Source organism: Nannospalax galili, unplaced genomic scaffold (genome assembly GCF_000622305.1).
Source record: "Nannospalax galili isolate Female #2095 unplaced genomic scaffold, S.galili_v1.0 scaffold109, whole genome shotgun sequence".
NCBI classification, from domain to species: domain Eukaryota; kingdom Metazoa; phylum Chordata; class Mammalia; order Rodentia; family Spalacidae; genus Nannospalax; species Nannospalax galili.
The window spans coordinates 1,896,953-1,904,093 of record NW_008360315.1 but is presented as its reverse complement, the minus strand read 5'-3'; the positions used below and the strand labels follow the sequence as shown (position 1 = coordinate 1,904,093).

At 42.4% G+C, this 7,141-nt stretch overlaps 1 non-coding gene across 1 annotated transcript; it reads left to right on the top strand.

Moving 5' to 3' along the window:
* The first annotated feature begins 6,746 nt into the window (after window positions 1-6,746).
* Window positions 6,747-6,905, top strand: LOC115068722. The gene has a single exon (XR_003848067.1). It is a non-coding gene; the product is annotated as a U1 spliceosomal RNA (small nuclear RNA).
* The last annotated feature ends 236 nt before the right edge of the window (window positions 6,906-7,141 follow it).

Sequence of the window (7,141 nt, the reverse complement as noted above, 5' to 3'; positions counted from 1 at the left end):
TCTACATCATGATCTACTACAAGGTGAAAGTCTGCCTCCTTAGACTCCCATGTCTTGGACCAAGCTCTTCTGTTTGTCCTCCTGTCTTGAAGGTCTGTCACTGTTTGCAACCATGGAACAAAATATACTTTTTCCCTACTTAAGTTGTTTCTGTCAGGTATCCTCATCAGAGCGATTAGGAAAGAAACTAAGGCTAGCATTCCCAGTCCAATGCCCCTCCTTATCGCTCTCCTGATGAACATGTCTTCAAGTCTATTTCATGGGAGAAGCGGGTGGATATCTCAACTTTGGATTCCAGAGAATTTTATGGAGACACTGAATGCTCTTTCAGGGATCTTGGAACCTGGTAAGTTGAATACAAGGTCTTGTGATCATTTCAGATGAGTATCTGGGGAGGGATTTCATGGAGTTTTTTCAAAGGGAACTTTTACCTAAGATGGTAATGATGTTTCTACACTAAGTTGTGAAATCTTTGAATGCAGAAATTACCACATTAATGTTTGTTTTCCTAATTGGGGTATACTTCCTAGGGTTTGGAAATGTTATCAATGGATGAATAAGTGAGTAAATGAAATAACTCATTCAAAAAGAATTTATTGCTATAGGCAAGAACCCCTGATGAATACTGTTATGATTAAGATAGACCTGACTGTTGTTTTCATTGGGAAAATAAATTGGCAAGGAACACAGACACCAAACAATTAACAATTAATAGACACACAATTACTATTTAATTTATAAAAGTGGAAATGCCTGCAAAGAAGTTCAGACTGTTAGAGGGGGCATAACTCAGGGCTTAGATCAGAGAAATTTCTTTAAGGATATAACAGTCATAAAATAAATCACCACTAAGGAAGAAACATTACAAAGAATGGTAACTCTGATTTCTACCTTATGTTAGCTACATTTCTCATTGCTATGACAAACTCCTGATAGAAACAACCTGAGGGAGGAAAAATTTATCTTGACTCACAGACTTCAGAGGATTTCAGTCCATCATGGTGGGCGAGGCATAGAACAGGAGCATGTGGCAGTCCATTCACATCTGACAGTCAGGGAACAGAGAAGTTAGAACCAAAGCTAGGCTATAACCTTCAAAAGCCAGATCCCAGTGGCCTTCAAAGATAGCCCCCAGTGACCTTCAGTCAGCCAGACCCCACCTCTTAAGGGTTCCACAGCCTTACAAGATAGCACTGTTGGGCAAAAAGCATTCAAAACATGATTCAAAGAATAAAATTAGGCTAACTGACAAAGACATTTATCCACAAAGAATAAAATCCAAGTTAAAAACTTCAAGATTTGTATTTACAGTGTATTTGTGTGTGTGTTAGAGAGAGAGAGAGAGAGAGAGAGAGAGAGGTATTTTTACTCAGGAACTGTCCATTCTGTTATGAGGTTTCTGGGGATCAAAATCAGGTCCTCAAGGCCGGGCATGGTGGCCCACGCCAATCCTAGCACTCAGGAGGCAGAGGCTGGCAGATCTCTGTGAGTTCAAGTCCAGCCTGGTCTACATAGTGAGTTCCAGGCCAGCTGGGGCTGTAGGGAGACCCTGTCTCAAAAAAAAAATTCAGGTCCTTATGCTTACACAGCAAGTACTTAACCAACTGAGCCATCCCTCCAGCCCTTAACAATTCACTTTCAGTGATAGAAGAGATTGCTTGTCAAAGCAAAGTTTGGTGTGTTTTATTCCTGAGATCTCTTAGCCAAGAAGGGCTGTGCAAGATATAATGCTGAAATGTTATGAAACTTTTTTTCACATGCACAAAATTTTCCAGTGCTTTGAACGTAACCCTGCGTGCTTAAGACCAGATCTCAAGTGTGGCATGTTGCTCAAGCTGTGTGTAAGAGAATTCAATATTCTCAAATTAGTTCTGAAGCTGGCCAGTCCTCTGGCCCCTTCACCTGCATCCCCCAACCTCCTGCCCCCCCTCCCCCGCCCCTCTGGCTCTCAATTCACTTGAGTGTTTTCCAGACCAAAGTGAGACTTCTCCACCTGGCCTTGCACATGCTCAGACTGACAAGTTAGATCCCAGAGTCCAGTGTGGCTCTCAGATGCTGTACCACCACGGTGGCCTCTGGATGGCAGCCTTCACCACACGTGGGCTCTGCATATTCTTGAAATTCACCTGAGAAGGCCAGGATTTAACAACTGGCTGTCCTGCAGTGTAGTGGCTTTGTATTTACAGATGACACCTGTGTAGCCATTTTATGCTTCTCATCTGTATTTCAGAGACCCAGCCCTCAGCTTGGCTTTGGATTATAGTCATAGTGAGTAGAAAACATGGACTCTGTGCAGAAACTTGTAATTAAAATAGGCCTCCATGTGTTCAGACTGAGGCCAGATTTTTAAAAAAAATATTTTACTTATTATTTTTATTCTATGTGTACAAGTGTATTGCCTGCATGTATGTGAGTGCACCCGTGTCGTGCAGTGCCACAGAGGTCAGAAGAGGACTTCAGATTCCCCTGGAACTGGAGTTAAGGATGGTTCGTAGCCACCATATGGGTGCTGGGAATTGAACCCGGGTCCTCTCTGCAAAAGCAGTCAGTGGTCTTAACCACTGAGCCATATCTCCAGCCCCTGAGGGCAGATTTTTAAAATACTTCCCAAAATCTGGGGCTGATATCTGTTACGGACTGGCCCCCACCCCATGTTGAAGTTCTGACCCCCACGGTGACCTTATTTGGAGTTAGATCCTTTAGGAAAGTAATTGAGATTAATGAAGTCATTGGTGAGTGCATGGGTAAGTTCTGGTGCCTAGGTGTTTCCTCCAGGCGTCTTGACATGACCCTTGCCATCTTGAAGCAGAGCAGCTACGATAACCTACAGGAAGTGACGGCAATGAAGTAAACAGCTGGGATGATGGTTGTGGTAATGGGGCTGTCCACATGTTCTCCTGGTGAAAGAGGTCACAGATCCTTAGGAGACACCCCCCGAGTTTCCAGTCACCTCCTCCTCCTGCCTAATGCACATTTTAAAAGTTTCATAACATATCAGGTTTTTTTTAAAAAAAAACGACCTGGGGTGGGACTTTTGGTGGTGCACCTGCCTGTGAGTCACCCATGCACCTGTAAATGACTCAAATAAAATTACTTTGTCAAGCTGGACTTAACTGAATCTTTCTTTGGTCTGTCAGCTCCCGCCCTATTTGGGGGTAAGTAGATCTTTCTTTTATGTCTCCACAGGAAAGTCGGAAAGTCACAAGACAGTTCCCTATTCAGTAGGACAGCTGTCCTGATAAGAAGGGTTAAGAGACACAGGGAAGCATGCTCACAGGAGTGCACTCTCCCCCTCTTCCTCCTCCTCTCCTCCCTTCCTGAGAAAAGGCCATGCAAGGACACAGAGAAGGCAGCTGTCTACAAGCCAGACACAAAGGCCTCTCCAGAAACTGATGCTGATGACACCTTGATCCAAACTTCTAGCCTCCCAAACTGTGATGGAACAAATATTTGTGTGTTGCTCGAGCCACCCAGTCTGTTATTTTGTTCTCGCAGCCAAAGCGCAAATATGCAATGTGACCACTCAGTTTTACTCTATCACGAGCAAGTTGTAAGAAAATACTGCTTAGCCTAGGCACGGTGGTACGTGTCAGCAGTCACAGCATGCGGGAGGCTGGGCAAGAAGATTATAAATTCAAGGCCTGGCTGGGCTGTACAGTGAGACCATGTCTCAAAAGAAAAAGTGTTACTGCTGACCCTTTGAGCTGGGAAAAGACGTGTCCATAAGAACTATTCCAAAGCAAAAGCATGAAGGCAGCAAGTCTCCCCTGCTTCATTTGCTGGCTCACCAAGACATCGAGATCCACCAGTCTCTCCCCTACCCTCTTGCCAAGCTTGTGTTCACAGAGGACTCTGAAGTTCATTCAGAGTAAGTGATGAAGAAGCATGAAGCACTACGTTATTTAGGAGCATGGGAATGTAAGAGAGAGCCAAGGGTTAAGCTGAAGAGATGTCAAGCTGACACTGAGGTGTCATCTAGCATCCTGTAGTCCAACCATGTGAGTCTAGTGTGAGCTCATGAATATCTCTAGTACCAGACATAAAGCTATGGGGATAAATGAACAGAAAAAAAAAAAAAGGCAATTACTTGAACTGTAGAGCCCACTTGTATTGAGAAAAGTAACTATACTCTAGTGTAATAAAAGCTACAATATGGGGCTGGAGAGATGGCTCAGTGGTTAAGAACACTGACTGTTCTTGTAGAAGACCTGGGTTCGAATCCCAGTGCCCACATGGTAGTTAACAACTGTCCATAACTACAGGTCCGGGGGATCCTACAGCCTCTTCTGTCCTCCGTGGACATTGCACAACACAGGTATACTTACCTACATGTAGGCATAACATTTCTACACATAAAATAAAAATAATAATAAAATATACATATATATTTTAAAAAGCTACAATATGAGCCAGGCATGGTGGAGCACTTGGGAGGCAGAGGCAGGAAGATCTCTGTGAGTTCAAGGCCAGCCTGGTCTACATAGTGAGTTCCAGGACAGCTGGGGCTACAAAGGAGACCATGCTTCAAAAAGACAAAACAAAAAAAAACAAAACAAAAGCTACAATATGGACAGAGTGCTACAGGAGGACAGAGACTCAAAGTCAGGACAGATAATCAGGTGTGCGCATGTGTCCATGAAAAAATATTATGTATATTTTATTGTATGTATGTATTATTACATTATAGTATATGCTCATTATTGTAGGACATGTATTTACATGTTTGTGTTTAAATGCATGCGTGTGTGTGTGTATGTGTGTGTTATGGAGTGGGGTTGTATGTGGACAAAAGCAAGACCTTGCTATAATAGCAAATGTTCCTTTGATACTCAAATACTATGCATATGGTTAGAATGTATCTAATCCTCACAATAAACTGCTGTAGAAAAATATTGCCACCGTTGTGTTTGAAAACAAGGAAATCAAAGTAGAGATGTTAGATAGTCCAAGATCACAAGACTACTTGGTGGCAAAACTGGAATTTCTACCCTGTCTAGCCAGCGAGCCTGCCCTTACAACCACTATATCAGAATGTCTGTCTGATCATTCCAGGAGCTCTGAACAACTACCATCTACCCATAAATCCAAATCTGGAAAGAGCCTTTAGGCATTTATAATTATAGTCAAGATTTCCTGGTTGCAGATGAGAAACCCACTGAAGTGATTCAGATAGTGAAGGTTTGTTGCCTAGTCTATCATTGAGAGAAAAAAGTGGTGCCCTTGTGGGAACTGGAGCTAGTGGCTAGGTAGTCCGGAGGAAGAAAGTCACACATCCCTCCACATCCTTAATACCCTCTGAGGCCTCAGGATTCCCACCTCACCACACTCCCCACTTTTTCTGTTCTCTGGTCCAGATTTCTCCTTCCTGTTGACTCTATTTCTCTATTTATTCACCAACACATACTTGGTAGAAAACAGCTACCCTCGTTCCCCAGGGCTTCTCTGCTCAAGAGACCAAACTCTGCAGTCCCTTTGCTCTGACACAGAATGTGATTGTTTGTCAGTCAGTTGATTAGCTCCCCACAGAGAGCAGTGAGAAGTTGCTATGTGAGTCAGCTACTCAAAGATCTAAAGTCCAGCCACAACCAAACATGGCAGCACTGAGGCTCAGAGTGGAGGTCACGTACTGATGGAGACCCACTGGGCAGATTCTCCACAGCAGGTCAGATGAACCCATATTGGCTCCTCCTCCCAAGTGTGTGCTCTGTTTAAGACAAGCTCTTGTTTTAAAAATACACTACATCTCTCTTTTTAAAGTAGCTGAGCTCCATGACATCTGTAAATGTTCTGCTAAGCAATCAGCAGTGGGTCCCAGATCTAACATACAACATAAATATCTACAGAAACAGAAAAAAGAGCTGATAATGTCAGATGAATTGTTTTAGCTGAAATAAGGCCCAGGGAAATGGCTTAGTCAGGAAAGTACTTGATACAAAAGCATGAAGACTGAGTTCAGGTCCCCAGTACCCACATGAAAAAGCCTAGCACATGGACACTAGCCTATAATTCCAGTGCTGGGGAGCATGAGACAGACAGGTGTGGGGGGGGGATCCCTGAAGTTCGCTGGCCAATTAGTCTAGCTGAATCCAGTAGCTCCGGGTTCTGTGGGAGACCTTGCCTTGAAAAATAAGATGGAAAGTGATTTCAGAAGACACCCAGTATCCACTCTGACTTCCACATAGACAGGTGCGTGTATGCATACACATGAGCACACACAAATACCTCCCCCTGAAAAGTGAAAGTGGTGTCAAATCTATAAAGAACAAGAAACAAGCACCTCCCCAGGTAGTATTTATTATTTGCTTAAATTAGTGAATTGAGTATTAAGTATTTGTAAAAAAGATATACAATCAATAAGTTAAAAAAGGAAGCTAAAATTCTTATTCTATCTTTAAGAAGAACACATTGCAGGTGTGGTAGGGCACACCTATAATCCCGGCACTTGAAAGGTAAGAGGCAGGAGGATCTGGAGTTCAAGGTCGTCTTTGGCTACACAGCAAGTTTGAGGCCAGTCTGGATTACATGAGACCCTGCCTCAAACAAATCGATTAAAATTTAATTTATTATTTAATTTATTTGCCTAGTTAGACTAATGCCTAGACCACTTTTAAAATAAATGATAAAGTGGATAATTCTAAATTCCTATTGGAAGTATCCTTTTCCTCTTCTATTGAAGAGTAAATAGAAAGGAATTTTCTTAGACAGTAACAGGTGAGGACATGAATGTATTTTCATTCAAAATACAGAGTCAGACTTGGCAGGGGAGACACCACTGTCATGAAGGTGGTTTTCCCTGGATGAATCTTATCCATTGCACCCTGACTATGCTGACTCCCGAAATTTCCCCAAATGTGGAAATCTTGACTATATAACTTATAGTAGTATTCTCCCTTGAAATAAGAATTAAAATATATAGAGAATGTGTGTATAATTGTTTTAGACAAGGTTTTGTAACCTTATATAACATTGGACACAGCATTATATTCAACTCTAGATTTAAATTACCTAAATTTGAACCCAGGCTAAACTGCAGCTGGTTGAACTTGGGCAAACCCTCTAAGTTAAATTTTCTATATCAGAAAAATGGGGAAAATAATACTGACATGAAGTTATTCAGAAGCATGAATGTGCTGATCTTGTG